Below are 21,236 nucleotides of genomic sequence, written 5' to 3'. Positions count from 1 at the left end.
CAGTTTCTACTTAGACTTAGATACCTTCTTCACCTACCTCCTATTACATGTCCCTCAATCACTCCAAAGCTAACCTCGTCAGACAAAGTAAGGACTACAAAAGTTGAATAAGGACAAGAGACTCGCATACTTTAATGATGACTCTTTAGTCACTACCAGGCCACCCCATCACCTGGGGCCCTAGTCAGGTAGCCCCGGGGTTCTCACATCCACATGATGGGCCTAGACCTCTAACAGATCCCTCTCGCCACTATTACTAGTCATCTCCATTACAGAACAATGAACCCCTTTGGGCCATATAAGACCTTGCCCTCAATGTGAATCAACAATGGTAGAGAATGTTCCATCTTCCAAAGGGAGATTGGACAACATAGTCTACCTACTACCTAAGAAAGATTGGTACTGAAATTAGTGCAGCCTGGTATGTTCCTAGCCATGACCACAGAATGTGACCTCAGACCTACAGGGATGCAGAGGTTACATAGGCTCCTAAGATGAATATGGGCCCCAGATCAAATTGATGGGGTTTACAGTTAATATTTATATTTTCCCCAATTTTGGGAGTTAGTCTCTTTCCTGATACAGCTTTCCAGTCCTTTTTCCAACTATGACACAATCTCCCCACACAATAAAGCTGGGTCCACCTGCATATTAGATGTAAATCATAAGCCCCTTAGAATATATCTAAAATAGATCAACTAGCTTTTTCCAAAACAGAGACCCCCAAATCTTCATCTACAGTCTTCTTGCCTTTAGGCTCATAATTAGTCAACAATTTGTTCTACTTCATATCTTAACTCTTTTTCAGCCACCAGGTTCCAGATGCTACCATGTCAACCTGACTTCCCTGGGCAGACAACCCCACCAATATGTCCTGGAGCCCTGCCTCCCCAGATCCCTGCCCAAGTAGGGAAAGAGAGAGACAGGCTGGGAGTATGGATCGATCAACCTGCCAAAGCCCATGTTCAGCAGAGAAGCAATTACAGAAGCCAGACCTTCCACGTTCTGCACCCCATAATGATCCATACTCCCAGAGGGATAAAAAATAGGGAAGCTATGAAAGGAGGGGTGTCGGGCTGAGCTTCATTGACGGGAGACAGACGACCCGGGACTCATGGCTGGGTTGTACGCAGTATCTCTTTATTCATGCAGGACGCAGCACAATCTATACCAAGCTAGACTAAACTAACAACTAACTAAAACGAACAATGTTGTCTTTATATATACTTCCCAAGTAGGGTGTGAACAGGAAGTGACGCAGAGAGGGTGGAGAGAAAAGTGACTGGTGAAAATCAGGGTGTGACAAGGAGAGGGGGTGGAGGAGGTGAGAATTCTACCACTAAACCACCAATGCCCTGGAGGGAAGGTGGTGCTTTATGTAAATGTAAAAGTGATTTATGTAAATAGACGGCAGTGGTTATGTAAATAGAATACAGTGGTTATGTAAATAGAATAGTGTTAAGCAGGGAGGATTAAACCAAATGAAACAAAAGAGGTTTTTAAAAGCATACCAACAGAGGGGATTGGATATGGAGTTCTGGTGGTGGGAATTGTGTGGCATTGTACCCTTCCTATACTATATAGTCTTGTCAACATTTCCATTTCATAAATAGATTTTTTTTTTTAAAAAAAGGTATCTGAGGTCACAGGTCCAGTTTCCAGCACCACTATAAACCAGAGCTGAACTCTGAGCTAGAAAAAAAAAAATACAAGAAACAAAACTTAAGTTTGTTCAAGGATAAAAATATTATTAAAAGTGATCAAAAATGTGGAAAAACATATATATATATATATATATGTATGTATATATAGTGTATGTAAAGTGTGTAGATATATAGAGAGAATCAGCAGAAATAAAATCTGGCTAGGAGGGTCTAATATTTAATTTTAATAAATTTTATAACCAAATCTTTGAGAAATTACACAACGTACAGAGAGGAAAGTGTCAAAGAGAGCGGGGACTAATAGTAAAATTATCTGAAATGCAGTGTTTGTGATACTATTTGTAAGAATAGTGTAAAATTCTGTATAAGAGGAGTGCAGAAACTAGCTCTAGATTTGTTGGTTCACGTTGAAACCTACTTTAGCCTTTTTTTGGGTTTTTTGTTTTAAATTTGGCTTGCCTATAAAAAAATGAAAGGATAGCCTAAACATCTGTAGTGCTCATACACAGAAAGCAAAAAAAAAAGATGAAACTAGCCCCCAAGTTTTTAGATTTAATCACTATTCCATTTATGTAACTACTATTACAGAGGAAAGTTTAAAAACCACCCTGTTTAGGATAATTACATAAGCCAGCTGAAAGCTAGTTCTCTTCTAGATAAAACATTCTGGTTAGTGGAGACTAGGTGGTGCCATACACAATAGAGCACACATATTACCATACCTAAGGACCCGGGTTCAAGTGTCCCACACAAACACAAAGCATCACTAGCTGTGGAGCAGTGTTGTAGGTGTCTATTTCTCTCTCTCTCTCTACTTCTATCCAAAATAATAATAATAATTAAAATTAAAAAGAAGACCACCAGAAAGAGTGTATGCAGGCACAGAGCTCTTGAGATAATCCTCTTCAGGGGTGTGGGAGAAGGAATGCCTGGTTAACTTAAACAAAACTGTTTCCATAACTGAAGTAACATGAAATGTGGAAGTTCTTGAATCAATCGATAACTCCCTACTGCATGTGGAATCCTGAATTTTGTACAAAGTACAAGTGCATGCACTGTTGTGTTCTGAACCTGATGGAAATGGAATATTAAGTAAACAAAAAGGAAATCGTTAACTTTAAGGACTGTGAACTAGGTATTAGAATTGAGAAACATATGACCAATTTCAGATGTGAGAGTAGGAAAAGTAGGAAGGGAGGTGGAGGGGAGCAGAGGGAAGGTGAGAAAAGAAAGGAGGAGAGGAAATTGACAAGTATCTGATAGCTCCAGGACAACCAAAAGAATGATGTAGTGGTCAGGGAACTGTCTCAGTGTTAGAACACAGGACTTGTATGCATCATTTCCAGAATTCAACTTCTGACACTGCATATGCCAGAATGATGCACAGTTTCTCTATATTAACACATTACTAAATCTTGGTCTTTGTTTCTTTGGTTTTTTGGTTTTTGTTGGGGTTTCACCCCTCCACCCCAACTTTTCAGATAGAAAGAGAAACAGATGGACAGAAAGAGAGAGGGAAAAGCACCACAGCACCAAAGTTTTTGAGATATCACTGAAAGTCAGGCTCATACCTGGGTAGGACCCATGGCAAAGCAAAAGCATGTTGGCTATACTGCCAGCCCAATATATAAATAAAAGAATGATGTAGGTATGAAGTACAAAAGAGCATGGCTGATTATGGGTTAGAATTCACAGATTCCTAATATAATTAAAAGTAAATAAGAACTGGAGAAATAGCTTACCAAGTAGGACAAGTAGATGCCTTGCTATATTCTTGGACCAAGTTTGAGACCTGACATCAGGTGGTGCCCCGGCCAGCAGGGCGGTGAGCAGGGGCTAGGAACCCAATGAGACCTGAAATGATAGGGACAAGAGACGCGAAGAATGAGAGCAAGTCAAGTTTCTGATCAAGCTCTAAATTTTATTGTGAACACAGGCATTATAAGGCTTTGGGGAAGGAGGGGGAAGTGCTGGAGGAGGAGGAGGGGGAGCAATCTTCAAAGGGGGAATGTTCCTTGCAACATACAATGGATGAAATCATGTTTGCTACCACAACTATGTGTTGTGTCACTGTTTCTGATAAATGGTCTACCTGAGGGGAAAATGGCCTGCCCAGGGGGAAATGAAACTTGTCTTGAGGGCTTCCATTGTTTCAAAGCTAATCATCTATCAAAGCAGAGAAATGGCTCCTGGCATCTCATCCCTTCGTTATAATTTAACTTGAGGCAGTTAGTTGAGGTGAGGAGCAGGGACCTGAACAGCAGGTATAACCAGAGGGGGGAAGTATTGACCCGATTCCTCCCACGGGGTGGGTGCAGAAACCAACCTTCCCGCATCTTATAAGGCTCTCGGTGTCTTTTTGGGGAGGGGAGGCAGAGCCACAGTTTCCAGGGAAATGATTTTTTGTTGCTGACACCAACCTCCATGCAAATCAGGTTTGCTTCACGGGGGACTCAGAGGCGGACAACAGGGTCCTCCCCCTGCAGTGCTTTGCCTTGCACCCCTTACTGGTGTCCTTTCCCTGCCAAGGTTGGATGTTTCCGTGCATAATTCTGAGTTTTATGCCATCCGAAAGGGAGGTCAGTCATCCTCAGGTTCAGCCAGGCCTCTATCAGCCAAATCAAGTCTGTGATAATGGATTTGCAAAGGTTTTGATGCCAAAGAGTCAATCTGCCGTTTTATAAAATCAGTAATCTTATTAAAAATAAAGGGTCCTAAGGTAACCATTAACAAAAGACTAATAAGGGTCTCATAAGGGGCTCTGTAGTGACTCAAGACTATTTGTGGTGGAGTCTATAACCTGTTGTAATTTGTCAGAAAATTTATGGGAGGAATATATAGAGTGTCCTAGCATGCCACCAGCAAGTCTAAGGGAAGCAGTCAGTGGATGTGATGTCCAGGGGAAGAAACACAGCACGTCTGGTCTTCTGGTCAGCGCCAACTGATGAAATTTTCTTCTTCTGGTCAGCTGTGGAACAAGCAAGACTAGGAGGCAAGGACCAGGTAGAGAAGAATTGACATGAAAATATAGGATGGTGTTTATCAAAACACAGAGGAGGTGCATACACATTAGGAGTTAAGGTGAGGTTCCTTGAACATCGAGGAGTGAGCAGTCAATAAACATGCAAAGATAAAGTCAGCAGTGGTAGGTCAGCAGAAAGAGAAGACTTGGATAAGCTGGTGAGGTTAGTTGGAGTATATACTGCCATGGCGTCCTTTGTGGTAAGGACTTGCCAACAGGGACTCTGTGGATTTTGCAAGAGCAATGTCATCCACCATAATAAAAGGAAAACAAACATGGACATCCAGTGTTGAAAAAGAGAAAAAGGAAATATGTCTCTGTGACTGGAAAAGTGGATGGCTTTGTCAATGAGATATAATAAATGGACAATTCGAATTTTTGTAAATATTAAAAAGATTTAGTATGTTACTTCATTGACACTTTAGCCAACTGAATACTGGAGGGTGCATTACCCTTCTTTTTTTTATTATTAATTAAGCTTAAGGGTTTTAGTTTTTCTTGTTTGAGCTGTAGCCCACATAAATTTAGAAAAAATATCAACTGAGAAAAAAAAGTTTTTTTTGTTTTTTGTTTTTTTTTTTTTTTTTACTAAACATGGGCAGGTGAATTACATCAATCTGTCAGAGAGCATTGGCTTTTATCAATGGAGATTAATCTTAAAAGTCTGAATAGCAAGATCTTAATTAAATAATGCAGGAGCCAGTAAAGTGCTCTCACTATGGCAGGTCAAGCATTAAAATTTTAAGAGGCTTGTAAAAAAAATGATAAAAAATTTTAGGATATGAGTGACTTTAGGAGTCATCACACACCCATAAATAAAAATTAAAAATGTTTAGTTTTAAATCTTACCATATGAGCAGTCAGTTCTTCATGTGCAGATGTACCTATAATTATTTACTTAGGGAGAGAACTTGTACCAAGTTAATTGATGATCTAATGGTTAGAATTGACTTTTTTTTTTTTATATGATTTTAGAAGGCTCTTTATTAGAATATACCAATATGTTATAGAAAGTCAATACCTAATGTGTTGACATGATAAAATATTTACCATTTTTTAGCATTATTTTAAACTGATTAGACAGTTTAAGCACACTATTATGCCTTTAGTTTACTAAGATCTTTACTCATCACAAGGCTATCATGAGTAAGCATAGATATAAAACTCTTAATAGATTTTGTTCCTTAGAACTCTAATATGGCAACTTAAAAGGCTAAAATAAAACCTCATAGTTTAAATATTCAAAATATTAATTTTGTTAAATCAGGATTTGCCAAAACAAATCTTCTATCAGACCAAAAACACAATGTATTACCTTAATTTATCAAGAATAAACCTCTGGCAGTGTCTTAAAACAAACCAGATAATTTTTAAAAGCAGAAAGATAAAAGAGGAAAACCAGCGCAAGAGCCTCTGGCATGCAAATAATTAACATAACCATTGTGTTATCTTTTACTAACCCAAGCCAGTTTTGCCTGTTTAGTTGAGAAAGTATTTTAAAAGTTTTTTTTTTTTTTTTTTTTTGAAATCACTTAAACGATTCTAAGTAAAATGTTAAACTTTGTTTGTTAGGATCTTTGTTTATCACAAAGCTATCACACCCTTAGGGCAGCTATGAACAAAGGTGGGTACACAACTTAATTGATCTTTCACCTTGATTTGGATAGGTAACTTAAAAAGCTAAGATAAACCTCATAGCTGAAATGTTAAAATAAATTTTTACTGTTAACATTTCTTTTAGATGACCATTTTACACTAAATAATTTTGTTGAATCACATCTGTTGAAAAAAAAAAATTTTTTTTATCAGGCCAGGAATAGCACGTTTAACCCTTTTTTTCCTGGCAAGGCCACTGCTCTACACTGACTGGGTTATTAGAAAGTCAGTTCAAGCATGGAATTAAATTAACAAACAGTGGCAGTTGATATTGAGGTGCTGGCAATATCTACAATTTTCACAAGAGTGAGACAGACTGCAGAGGCATTTTACCATGCCTAGATATCTCAGAAAATCTTTTTAACTAATGAATTGATGCTGATATTAGCTATCAGAAGGACGAAACTGTCCTATATTTTACTCTGGTAAAGGTGTGCCAACTCTATGAGTCTGGATCTTTAAAACCACATTTAGCTTAACTAAATCTTATTTAAAACTTAAAACAAACTTTAGTTACTTAGGGGTTAACACACATTAATGAAAACAAGGTTAGCACAGACTTAAAACATACATTCTTGGTGAAAGGAAAATTTTCCCTTTGAAAAACCGCTTTGGTTTTTGGATTCCTAACTCACAGCCTATCTATCCAGAAGGGGCGTTTGTGGCTAAGGTACATTTTACAGTTTTAAAGAAATAAATAATTAAATTTCTATCAAAAGTGTGTACTGATTTTCTGGTTAATAGCTTTTAAGTTAAAGAGAACATCTTGTTTGATTGATTTCATTCTTTCTCTAAGGAATAGCTTGTTAGCCAGATAAGATCTCACTCAGAACTGGTTTTAAGCTTTCTGAGAGTAGAGGGAAAAAAGCTGGATCTTTTTTGGCTGACTAGTTTTAAGATAATGCCAAATCAAGAGCCCACAGTTCTTTAACTAATTGTAAATGTTCTCATTTTTTTTTTTCTCTACTAATTTTCTAAGGGAAGCTGTTTTTCATGCTAGTTGAGTTTTAGCCTTGGTGGTCTAATCAGTATTATTGGCCAAGTCAAGGACCAGAGCACAAAACGGAGGGACGGTGATGTAGGGAGGCAGTCTGGACAAGGAAGAGCCTAGGGGTTATGGTTAACCAGTTTGAGCCTGGCTCCAAGTAACAGGGAAAGCCAAAACCGGTTTTGATTTGGATGGTTTAGTCTTAGTTTTAGTTTTAGGGATTGGGTTTTTTGGTGAGGCTAAAAATGTAAGCTCTTCTGTAACTGCAGCTATTTCTTTCATTAATTCAAGCTGCTCTCTCCGGTCAGCAAGGACCTTGCGGAGGGTGGAAATTCCTAGAAGGGCTCCTGAGAGTGCCCACCTGACAGAGGGATTGTCAAGGAGAGGGTCAGGCTGGAGAGCAGGGGCACGGATATAGGGAGGGGAATTAAAGGGAGGAGGATACCAATCAGGATTGTGATATTTGGCAGCCTCTTTTTCTAGCAAAGCCTCATCCTCCGCGGGGAGTGCTTCAGGAGAGGGGGGGTTTTGTGGGAGGTTTTGTAAAACTGGATAGAGGCGGGGAAAGAATGCTGGGTTTCACTCTCATGTGAATTAGCAATAGGAGAGTCAATGGAGGGAACTTTAGTAAGTGAGGTGGAACCTGTAGGGAGGGGAACAGGGCTTTTACTTTCATCAGGTGCTGGGAGGCTTTTATTTTGACTGGGTACCGGGGGATCAAGATCAATAACCACAGAAGGGCATGGAGATGGGGTCTTTGTCCTGGACGGCGGACGAGAAAGTTGCCGGAGGACCTTTTCACCCTCTGTAATAAGGTTTTTAATATCAGGGTGATTATTATAGATTTTTAAGATATCATTAATCAAATTCCAGTAACAAAAGGCAGAAACAGGTACACGTTCAGGACCAAAAGACTGATAGTGATCAAGTGATCATTAAGACAATCAACAATTCTCCAACGTTTCTCATTTATAGTGCCTTCCTGGGGGAACCAGGGGCAAATATTTTTAATATAATCTAAAAACTTCTTTAATTCTTTCTCTTTTTTTTTAAACCCTATTTCTTCGTGTCTTGAGTGACTCCTTGAGTCCTTTAATGAATAAATAGTTTGCTGAATTCATGTCCCATGGTTTGCTTACCTCAGCCGCTGTGACACTCTTCCCCAGATGCGACTCACGGGCGGGTATTTCCGTGGCGATCTCTGCGAGTCTTTGCGTTACCCCCCTCGAGCCGCGGTGACTCTGTGAATTCGGGTAGGCCTACCCCCTCGATCAGCGGAGTTTCTAGGTCCAGAAGGCTTCTTTGCCCCACGCTCGGGCGCCAGAATGCCCCGGCCAGCAGGGCGGTGAGCAGGGGCTAGGAACCCAATGAGACCTGAAATGATAGGGACAAGAGACGCGAAGAATGAGAGCAAGTCAAGTTTCTGATCAAGCTCTAAATTTTATTGTGAACACAGGCATTATAAGGCTTTGGGGAAGGAGGGGGAAGTGCTGGAGGAGGAGGAGGGGGAGCAATCTTCAAAGGGGGAATGTTCCTTGCAACATACAATGGATGAAATCATGTTTGCTACCACAACTATGTGTTGTGTCACTGTTTCTGATAAATGGTCTACCTGAGGGGAAAATGGCCTGCCCAGGGGGAAATGAAACTTGTCTTGAGGGCTTCCATTGTTTCAAAGCTAATCATCTATCAAAGCAGAGAAATGGCTCCTGGCAAGGTGGGAATTTCTGTAGTACCTCTTGCTCTGTCTTTGTCTACCTAAATGGGAAAAAAAAAGGAAAACCAGAGCTTTGACATTGGGTATGTGTGGAGCCACAGTTCTATTAAAAATAAGTAATTTGGGAAAAACAGTGACACCGAAAAAGGAGAAAAGGAGTCATGACACACATAAAAAAAAATAAACTGATAGAACATACTAATCCCAGAAAAATATAGAAATGTACAACGTGACAATGACAACAACAGTCCTGTAATTTAACATTCCCTCAACAAAGTGATGCTGGGGGCGGAAGAATAAATTCATAGAACAAATACAATACTGATTATCATAAAGTCCACCTTTTCTCCATGTTAACCGATGGCATCAGAAAGTCTTAAATTCCATGTGAAGGATAAAAGAATAATTGCTTATTTATGTATTTAATTTATATCTATTAATTTCTCTTTAAATTTTGCTGATTCAAATTAACATTCAATGGATTATTTTCTCATTTCATATGAAACTATTATTAGCAAATAAAGATATTTAGCATTCCGATAATTTGTTTAGTACTTCTATCATGTTAGCTAATTACTTAAATCACAAACTTTGCTAACAGGCATTGCCATCCTTTTTCTCCGTTTCATCAAAATGACTTTGGGAGTTCACAGCTTATAGTGTTTTGTTTGCTTGTTTGTTTCATTTATTGTTTTAGGATGCAAAAGGAATGATTTATGAGGACTGGCAAAATAGCGTACCTCATTTTGCCTTGCTTCAAGCCCGGCCCTTACTTTGGGAAATTTCAGTGCTGTGATGTCTTTCCCTCTCTCACTCTATTATGTGTCTCTGGCTGTCTAAAAGATTTGGCCTAGAGCAGTGAAAACTTATAACCCACAACTAATTAATTTATTAATATAATTGATTTTCTTTTTTTTTTTTACCAGAGCACTGCTCAGCTCTGGTTTATGGTGGTATGGGGAATGAATCTGGGACTTTGAAGCCACAGGCATGAGAGTCTTTTTGCATAACCATTATGCTATCCACCCCTACCCTTCAAATCCATTACCTTAGGCATGTGTTTATTCTACCACTGAACCACCTTGGCCCAATTTTTTTCTTTTTCTTTCTTTTTTTCTTTTTTAATCAAAGCACTGCTCAGCTCTGGCTTATGGTGGTGCATAGGGTTTTTTTTAAATTAATTAATTTATTATTGGATAGAGACAGAGAGAAATCGAGGGGAGGAGAAGATAGAGGTGGAGAGAGACAGAGAGACACCTGCAGCCCTGCTTCACCACTTGTGAAGCTTTCCCCCTGCAGGTGGGGGACCAAGGACTTGAACCCGGGTCCTTGCACACTGTAGTGTGAGCACTTAAGCAGATGAACCACCGGGCCAGGGGCCCCCTTTTTTCTTTCTTTTCTTCAGATTTTTATGACCTACTACAACACCACTCTACATTCCACAGAGTTCCACTTATCTCTCATTGGTTTCATGTGCTACAGCATTACCACACATATGAAAAGCATTGCAGAGCCACTTCCAAACCCCTTACTTGACTTTATCAAACGACTCCTGAATGAGGAAGTATTCTACACAGCAAATAAAGAAGCACAACACATTGTCCAAAATGGAAGATTTTTGTAGAGGGCAAGTAAAAAGAAAATAAAATAAGGAAAATTGAGGATTGGGAGATGGTACAGGAGACAGTACACTGGACTCTTAACAGTGAGATTTCTCTGTTCAATTCCTGGCATTGCATTGCATTGCATTCCTGGTTTTTCCTCCTCCTCCCTCTCCTCCTCCTTCCCCTCCTCCTCCTCCTCCTATCTCTTCTCTCTCTCTCTCTCTCTCTCTCTCTCTCTCTCTCTCATAATCTTTTTTAAATGGGGGGAAAGGAAAGAAAATATTATTTTGAGGCAAAATCTTCTATTAGAAGAAAGTTGGATACTTTTGCAAATTACTTTACCAGTGCTGATGAAGACTTTCAGATGAATTGATTTACATTTTCATTTATGGAAGAAGTGATAACTGCAGTTGGACTATTCATTGTACAACTCCACTTTGGGTCTGGTGGGGGGTTTTTTTGTTTGTTTGTTTCTTTGTTTGTTTTACCGGAGCACTATAATCTGGCTCTGACTGAAGCTGGGACATCAGAGCCTCAGGCAAGAGAATCTCTTTGCATAACCACTATTCTATCTACCCCCACCTGCTTTGGGTTTTTTCTTTAAGAATTATTTTAAATGTTTTTCTTTTACTTCTAAGACAGAAAGAATGAGGTGGAGAGGGAAAGAGCACTGCCTCACCAATGAAACTTCCCACTTCTTCAGCAGGGCTTGAACCCAGATCCTTGATCCTGATAACATTTGCAGGCTGTTTTGTTGTTGTTGTTACTGTTGTTTGTTTGCTTGTTTTTAAGCATTTTTGTCTGTTGTATATTCAAATAGATAACTGGGTTCTACCTTCTGAGGTAAGGATAGTTAAAAGAATGTGTGAACATTTTTTAAAAACAGCACACATCATCTTTTTTTTTTTTTTACCAGAGCACTCTTCAGCCCTGGCTTAAGGTGGTATGGAAGACTGAACCTAGAACTTTGGAGTCTCTGGCATGAGAATGTGTTTGCATAACCATTATACTATCTACCCCCAACCCACACATAATCTTTCTTATGCCCTAAATACTGGGGTAATAAAAATAAAAGTCTGTTTCAGAAACTAGATAAGTCAAACTGAAGCAGAGAAGCAAAGGTTAACTGCTTAGTAAACTAGAGTTAACTTCTTCATTGAAGAAAAATGCAAGGGTGAAGGAGACAGCAAAATGGTTATGCAAAGACTTTCCTGCCTGAAGCTCTAAAGTCTGAGGTTCAGTCCCCTGCACAACCATAAATCAGAGTTGAGCGGTGCTCTGGTCTCTCATTAAAATGCTACAAACAAAAGATTTATTTTTAAAAAAAGAAGAAGGGAGTCGGGCGGTAGCACTGTGAATATACATGAAGCAAAAGGACCAGCATAAGGATCCCAGTTTGAGCCCCTGGCTCCCCGCCTGCAGGGATGTCGCTTCACAGGAGGTGAAACAGGTCTGCAGGTGTCTGTCCTTCTCTCCCTCTCTCTGTCTTCCCCTTCTCTCGCCATTTCTCTCTGTCCTATCCAACAACAGCGACATCAATAACAACAATAATAATAACTACAACAACAATAAAAAACAGCGAGGGCAACAAAAGGGAAAATAAATAAATATTTTTTAAAAATTTTAAAAAGGTCTAACATCCAAGTCCTTGATCCACTTGGAATTTACTTTTGTATTTGATGAAATACAGTGATTCAGTTTCATTCTTCTGCATGTTTCAACCCATTGTTTCCAACACCATTTGTTGAAGAGACTCTGCTTTCCCCATGTAATAGTCTGGGCCCCTTTGTCAAAGATTAGATGTCCATACATGTGGGGCCTCATTTCTGGGCTCTCAATTCTATTCCACTGGTCAGTGTCTCTGTTCATGTTCCAGTACCAAGCAGTTTTGATGACAATGGCCCTATAATACAGTTTGAGATCTGGGAGTGTGATGCCTCCCGTTCTGTTCTTTTTTCTCAAGATTGTTTTGGCAATTCTAAGTCTTTTCTGGTTCCAGATAAACATTTGTAGCATTTTTTCTATTCTCCTAAAAAATGTGCTTGGGATCTTGATGGGGATAGCATTAAATTTGTAGATGGCTCTGGGTAATATATTCATTTTGATGATGTTAATTCTTCCAACCCATGAACATGGAATATCTTTCCACTTCTTTGTGTCTTTTTCAATTTCTTTGCACCAAAGTAAAAGACTCTGGGGTGGGTGGGTGGGTGGGGAGAATACAGGTCCATGAAAGATGATGAATGACATAGTGGGGGTTGTATTGTTAAATGGGAATCTGGGGAATGTTATGCATGTACAAACTATTGTATTTACTGTTGAATGTAAAACATTAATTCCCCAATAAAGAAATAAATTTTTTTTTTTTTAATTTTTTTAAAGGAGGGAGTCGGGCTGTAGCGCAGTGGGTTCAGCACAGGTGGCGCTAAGCGCAAGAACCAGCTTAACGATCCCGGTTCAAGCCCCCGGCTCCCCACCTGCAGGGGAGTCGCTTCACAAGTGGTGAAGCAGGTCTGCAGGTGTCTGTCTTTCTCTCCCCCTTGCTGTCTTACCCTCCCCTCTCCATTTCTCTCTGTCCTATCCAACAAAGACATCAATAACAACAACAATAATAACTACAATGATAAAACAACAAGGGCAACAAAAGGGAATAAATAAATTTAAAAAAAAATTTTAAGGAAAAATAAGTAGAGAAAAATAAAAGGGAAAGAATGCAGCTGCTGGCAATCTTCCTCCTCCTCTCAGCTTAAACAGAGCTTTCTACTGCTATAATCTAAGTGGCCTTGGGCAATAGTCTTAGGATCTGCTACTTATGCTTAATAGTCTGTTGATAACCCAAAAAAATTGTATTATCTTTATACAGAAAAGAAAAAGCTTGTTGCTAAAGCTAGTCTCTACGAGTTACTATGAGAAAGTTGATAACCGTATAAAAGGCCAAGCCTTACAGGGCTGTTTTTTGGGGTAGGATCCTACTGAGTCAATAATGCTGGCGCTAAATTAACACTGCTTCCTGCTTAGTTGCCTGGGTGTGTTACATCGCTCTGAAAATCCAATAACAAAACTATCACCTTGTCTTAACACCTTTATAATTTTAGTTATAACAGTGCTTGGAACTCAAGACTACAAGTAGCCACAAAGAAAGGTCAATAGAAATCCCACATAACATCCTGAGGAACTTTTCCCTGGGTTTAGAAAAGACAAAATAGTGACCTCTACTGTAATATAAAACATTAACTCACCACATCTTAGGAACTCTTAAAAAAAAAAAAGTATTAAATGGGAGCCAGGCAGTTGTACACTGGGTAGAACACACATGTTACCTTGTGCAAGGACTACAGTTTAAGGTTCCAATCTCCACCTACAGAGGCGAAGCTCAACATACATACTTATTATTATTATTTATTAGAGACAGAGAGAACTTGGAAGGGGAGAGAGAGGAAATGAGAGACATCTGCCTGCAGCCCTGCTTCACCACTTCTGAAGCTTCCCCCCTGCTGACAATAAAGGTGAAAGCAGGTTTTTTTGTTTGTTTTTTGTATATAGAGAGGGGCTGAGTCAAATTCAGAAAGACAACACAGCCCCAAAGCTTCCTCCAATATATTGGGAGCTGAACTTGAACCAGTTATGTGTAGATGACAAATCAGGTGCACTATCCAGGGCTGCTGTTTTGACAGCCCTTATATTTTTTCGTTTGTTTGTTTGTTTGTTTCAGAAAATAGTGTGATCAAGCAAGAGAAGAGAGGTACTTACTATGCTATTTCACTATTTGTGGAGCTGCTTCTTCAGTTGCTGTAGAGCTCCCATGTGTTACCTGTACTCATAACTAGGATCTCTGCATAGTAAGGCCTGGCTCCCTATTCATTCGCTAAGCTTTCTCCAAATCCTGCTAAATCAGTAATTATTTAAGATTTCTCTCTGTGTCTCTATCAGCATCTCTCTGTCAAAAAAATTATTATTATTATTTAAAATAGAGAACTTCAGCAGACTGGAAAATAACTAAGCTGGAAGAGCTCATGACTTGAATGCTCCTGATTTGATCCCTGACAGTACCTATATCAGAATAGTGCTCTGGATTCTCTCGTTCTGTAATGTGAAGCTCTGAATAAAATAAATAAATCATTTTAATGAATCGTGGTTTAAATGTCCTGAAGATTAATAATGAGGTAATACTTTAAGATGTGTGATTAGGTGTAAGGTAACAGATAAAGAGCTGGAGGGAAGGAGGGGTGAGGGAAATCGCGCAACTTTAGTAGTACACCAGCCTGGAGTGTAGTGTTTAGGTATGTCTGTCTGTCCTTATCTCTACATAAAGATCACCAAGAAGGTACCCTCCTACATGAACTTTTTTTTTCCTTTTTGTCGCCCTTTTTTTCTTTTAATTGTTGTTGTAGTTATTATTGTTGTGATTGATGTCATTGTTAGATAGGACGGAGAGAGGAGGGAAAGACAGAGATGAGGCGAGAAAAGACACCTACATACCTGCTTCACCCCTCTGAAGCGACTTCCCTGAAGGTGGGGAGCCGAAAAGCCAGAGGTTCGAACTAGGATCCTTCCGCCTGATCCTACCGCTTCGCTCTTAATCCTTAACCCGCTGCGCTACCGACTTCCCCTAGATGAACTATTTTACCACCTCCAAAGAGTTTCTCATAGAGATAAGAACAGAGATACCTAAGCACGGCTTAATTCTTGCTTGTGGTGGTGCTAGGCATTTAGCATGAAATTTCTGAGGCTCAGGCATGAAAGGCTTGTGCACTAACGTTGCAGCAGTTTTATTTTTTGTTTTGTGTTGTTTTGGGATTTTTGTTTGTTTCTTGCCTGAGGACTAAAGTCTAGAAGGAACTCAAACCTAGGAATAGCTTTTAAATTGCTCTAAGGAAACTAATCCAAGACTGGGTGCCTGCGAGGGAGATTTTTACCTGTTGTATATAATCTGTAAATAGTAACAGTTTCTCCTATGACTCACTGTTTTCTGTGTAGCAGTCTCTCCTTATCTAATAGGAGATATATCCCAAGCCCTCCAATGTATGCCTGAAACCAAAACAAATAGTAATAAATCTTAATTGTACTGTTTTTTCTTCTTTTAACAATTATTTATGCATTTATCACAAGAAAAGAGAGTGCCAAATAATCACTCCTGGCACAGTGGTACAAGAACTCAAACTCAAAACCTAACACTTGAGAATCCAATGCTTTGTTCACTGCACCACCTCAAAAGCTGCTTATGATCTTTTCCCAATTATATATTCCTAAAATAATGGTTAGTATTTAATGCTTGCAAAATTAGAGATTAAGAGCCATGACTGAAAATAAAATAACAATCATAGTAGTATATTAGAACAAAAGCTATATGAATATGTTTCAATATATCTTATTGTATATATTTTATATTGTTTACCATAAGTAACTGAAACCAAGAAAAGTAAAATTTAAATGAGTTTGGTTACTATAGTTTATCATTTAAAATATATATGAAAGTAGAACAGCAGAAATAGAGCTCAAAGCTGCGTTGTCACAGTGGTTTAACTGAATGATTAATCCTTCTGGGTCTTTCATCATCACTTTCATCATCTATACAATAATGTAATCATAAAGTACACTACTTCTAAGAATTATTTTAAGAATAAGTAAAATCATTCTGTTGTGGAAAATTCCATAATATAGCTCTCCAGTGTTACAGCTCAAAAGTAACCAAAGAACGAGACCGAGGCCACATGGAGGGCAGGTAACGGGTTACAGGCCTGCTCCTACCAGAACTGAACTCACTTGTACCACAGTACCTAGCTTTTATCTGTTTCAAGCAGGATGCAGCACAAGTTGGTTACAGAACCATCAGGCGCTAACAATAAACGTAAGAGCAGGTTGGCTGTAATCAGAGCCCACCACTCAGGATAATAGAATGTGGAAGTGAGAGTCCACCAGCAGCAGTTATTCTCATTCTTTTGCCTGTAGATTTTTTATTTCAATTCATGTAAAGTTTTCAAAACAGTCATGAGAATTTTTTTTAAAGATTTTATTTATTTACGGGAAACAGGAGAAGAGAGAGGAAGAACCAAACATCACTCTGGTGCATGTGCTGTCAGGGATCAAACTCAGGACCTCATGCTTGAGAGTCCATTGCTCCATCCATTGTGTAACCTCCCAGACCACAGTCATGAGAGCTTAATAAACACTTATAAGTTGTAAATAATTATTATTCACTGTATTAAAATAAAAATCAGGTGGTTGTTTCTGTGTAGGACAAAAAAATTAAGGAGAAAAATACAAATTTTTGAACTGTTTAAATCCTACTTCAAGATGGATCATGGGGGCTTTGGAATAAAGACCACATTATCTAGGAATATACTGACTAACCATAATTTGAGTTAGTGTCTGTTAATGCTGGTAATGAGTAAAGTCTAGATAGTACTGGAGTAGAGATTGTTCATAGCATATTATATAAACACATAAACAAAGCCCTCTTTGTATGGCAAATATTAATGCTGATGGCAGAATTTATACTAACTCATTTTTCACTTTTCCAATTAAGGGAGAGATATGAATGCAAAGAAGAAATTGATGCAAACAACTGACACTATAAATGGCCCTGGACATTGTGCAGTGACTAAAGCATTGGCTTCACAGTCATGATGTCCCAGATTTAATCCCCAGTATTAAATGTATTAAAGTGATGCTCTGCTTGCCTCTCCACCCCCACCCCCACTTCTACTAACAAATAAGTAAATCTAAGTTAAATAAATAAATAACTGAAAGCCTGAATCTACCCTGACATGTTATGAAGAATGAAATGTGAGCTGGGCTGTTGGCACACTGGGTTAAGCACACATAATACTATGTGCAAGGACCTAGGTTTGAGCCCCCTCTCTCCATCTGCAAGGGCAATGCTTCACAAGTGGTGAAGCAGATCAGCAGGTGTATATCTTTGTCTCTTTCTATTTCCCCCTACCCTCTCAATTTCTCTCTGTCCTATCTAATAAAAAAAGGGGGGAAGGCCACCAAAAACAGTGGATTTGTAGAGCAAGCAATAAGCCCCAGAGACTGGAGGCAAAAAAAGAGAATGAAATCTGTCTCTCTGAAAATTATTGACTAGTGTGCATATCTGCCAAAGCCAACACACCCTAGTTTAGTAAACTTTGATTTATGAGTCTTCAAAAGGAGAATTTTATCAGAGTGAAAAAATATTAAAAAATTGTTTAGGTCTTTCATTTTGTTGTTGTTTGTTTGAATTAAAAAATTTACTTCTGTTACAGGCCTTGGTTATTGGAAAGTCATTTCTCATACATTACTATTCTGGGTGAAATCTGAATGAGTCTGTGATAAAATATAAATGAGATGTTAAAATAATAAAATCTATGGAGAATTAAAATTCTGCATTCACTATTGATTCAGTTCTGTCTCCTGGGAGCTCAGCTTTCCAGACATATGATTTACTTATTTTTCACTTTGCTTTTTGGCATCAAGTTCTGAGTAGAGCAGCCGAGGTAAGCACTATTTCGATATTGGTTACCTTATTGAAGGAAAATAGTGTAATTCAGCTCAGTTGACATTTCAGAGGTCACCTCTAACATGGGAATTAAAATAAACACAAAATTTTGATGGCCACTTTGCTTATTAATTAATTTATTTATTTATTTATTTATAAAATGGAAACACTGACAAGACCATAGGATAAAAGGGGTACAATTCCCATCAGCAGAGTTCCGTATCCCATCCCCTCCCCTAATAATTTTCCTATTCTTTAACCCTCTGAAAGTATGGACCCAGGGTCATTATTGATGGTCTCTTTTCTAATACATGGTTAGAAAAATTGAAATACATGCTTCAATTTCAAATGGCACATTCACTAACAAAATCACAGAACCTAGATATAGACCGGGGCCTAAGGGACAGTATACACGTGCACATGTACACAAAGGTTAGAAAGTACGGACCTCTAACTAAAAGTGATCAATAATCTGCAGTGAGTTGAGTTAGACTCAAGAAGTGCATCAGTAAGTAGAAAGGCCTAGAAAAGATACCATAAAGTACCTAATCAAATATTTACTATTTACTACTTACACCTAGATGCTCTTCTTTTTTTTTTTTTTTTTTTTTTTTTATTTAAGAAAGGATTAATTAACAAAACCATAGGGTAGGAGGGGTACAACTCCACACAATTCCCACCACCCAATCTCCATATCCCACCCCCTCCCCCGATAGCTTTCCCATTCTCTATCCCTCTGGGAGCATGGACCCAGGGTCATTAAGGGTTGCAGAAGGTAGAAGGTCTGGCTTCTGTAATTGCTTCCTCGCTGAACATGGGCGTTGACTGGTCGGTCCATACTCCCAGATAGATGCTCTTCTTAACCCCTACTTCACTTCCCTTAATCTGTAAATCTAACTTTATCAGATAAAGGACTACAAAAGCTGGATAAGGGCAAGTGACTGGCATACTTTAATCATGACCTTTTTGGCCATTACCAGGCCACCCCATCATCTGAGGCTCTAGTCATGGAATCCTTGGATTCCCACAAAGATATGATGGGCCTAGACCTCAGACAGATCCCTCTCCATCACTGGTCACTTGCATCAGGATCATCATCATAAACCTTCTTGTGGGGCTCTCCAGGATCTTGTCCTCACTGCAGAGCAGCAATGGTGGGGACTGCCCCACTCTCCAAAGGGAGGCTGAGTCAACCTACTATGCCATTATGTCATTTATGGCCATAGAGGTTTGTTATAATTCTTTCTTGTTAAACTGACCTTGCTGACCTGCACTCTGTATGGCCACTGAGTACTGACAGAATCTTGACAATACATTAACTGTTCCACATATGATGGCCTGGGGACTCAAAGAGAGGTCATTAAACATCATAAAGTATGTACTCTATCAGGTGAGCCATCTCTCAGCGGTTGAGAATGGAGAATATTCTTTACTGTGTCACATAAGGGCCAAAAGGGAGAGTGAGGGATCATGAGAAAATACGATGAAACTTGTGATATCTGCTCATTATCTAATGACTACTTACAGCCAGGGTCCTGAACATGCATTCCCTGGCCCTTTAAAGAGAGTGACTGGTTATGAAAGGAGATACCAGAGCCCTACTCCATTATGCATGGAGCTCTCCCAGTGCCAACCACAATACCACTGGGTGCTGGAGCTCAAACCAGTGACCTTGAATATGGTAAAACATATGCCCTAATAGTGTACCCCTAGAGATCATTTTTGTGAGAAAAAAAATTATCTCAGGGAAATCGCTTATTCAAAATCATACTAACAAAAAATAACAATTCTATGGTTTAAGAAATACCCTTTATTTTGTCATCAAATAATCACTATTTTTAAAATATTTTATTCATTTATTTATGAGAGAGAAGACACAGAAAGAAACATACAAAGAGAGAGAGATAGAACCTGGGACCTCAGAGCATGAGGCATGAATGTCTACTTGTTATTTAGAGCAAATGGGATAGAGTTGTACCAGGACAGGACTGGGAACTCTCACATATAAGACTTCTGCACAAGCACTGTGCCCTTTCCTCCATCTAGACCCAGAAAAATCGAAAATGAGATAGGGATGATTATAACTGATAGTTTACCTTTTATTGAATGTGGGGGGGAGGAATAGTGCACCTAAATAGTTGCTACAGGTTCATTTTTCTGCCACTAACAAAAGTTCAAGATCTCATTTGTGCTAGGGAAAGTTTGTTTATTAACATTTGAAGCATGCTTCCATGCCTGGGGGAAAGCATGATGTTGCTTTTCAGAACCCCCTTCCTCTCTCATTTTTAGCCTTATTTTTTAATATTCTATGCAAATTATTAATACTTCATTCTTATTCAAATGTGGAGGTGGTATTTCAGGTATCAGTCTCCAAGTTTGTGTGCTGTGGAAAGGCCAAATAACAAAATCTCCCATTATGAGTCAGGAGGAGAATCAGTGGATACAACTCTGGAATCATAAGTATTATGTTCCAATTTCATTTCCATGGCATTGTAGGTGCTAGATGCTCTGGTTTCCTCCACACACATACACCACAACACACACACACACACACACACACACACACACACACACACACACACACACACACTTGGGTTTGCTAGGCTTTTATTTTCCAAACTTGTTGAAATGAAAAATCCATAGGCTCCTGGTGGACGCCCACTTCTACATTCCAGTATCCCGAGTGAGTGGCAGGCTCTGATTGTAGCCAACCTGCTCTCACCTTTATTGTCAGCACTTTGATGGACTCTGTAACCAGTCACCTTGTGCCGTGCCCCGTTTGAAACTGATAAAAGTTGGGTGCTGAGGATACGATCTTGTGCAGGTCTGGTAGGAATCAGCCTGTAACTCGGTAACATAAAATAATCATAACCCCCTGCCCTCCATGTGGCTTAGGGTCTTGTTCCTTGGTTATTTTTGAGCTATACTATGGAACATTTATTACATTGTAATTGCCACAGAGTTTTGCAGCCCATGGCCTAATTATTATGCATAGCCAGCAGAGATATGTAACTTCTCACACATGAATTGATGTCAATGGATGCCAAAGTTCCAGGCCACAGCCAGTTTGATACCTGCCATGAATGAGGGAGGTATTTGACTTAC

At 39.1% G+C, this 21,236-nt stretch overlaps 1 pseudogene; it reads left to right on the top strand.

Annotated features, from left to right (window-relative positions):
* Positions 1-21,236, top strand: part of LOC103123925 (histone H2B 1/2/3/4/6-like) — a 32,333-nt pseudogene that overhangs the window by 3,677 nt on the left and 7,420 nt on the right.

Source organism: Erinaceus europaeus, chromosome 4 (genome assembly GCF_950295315.1).
Source record: "Erinaceus europaeus chromosome 4, mEriEur2.1, whole genome shotgun sequence".
Classification (NCBI taxonomy): Eukaryota; Metazoa; Chordata; class Mammalia; order Eulipotyphla; family Erinaceidae; genus Erinaceus; species Erinaceus europaeus.
Note: the sequence above shows the minus strand (reverse complement) of the source record. Positions and strands in the feature narration are given on the sequence as shown.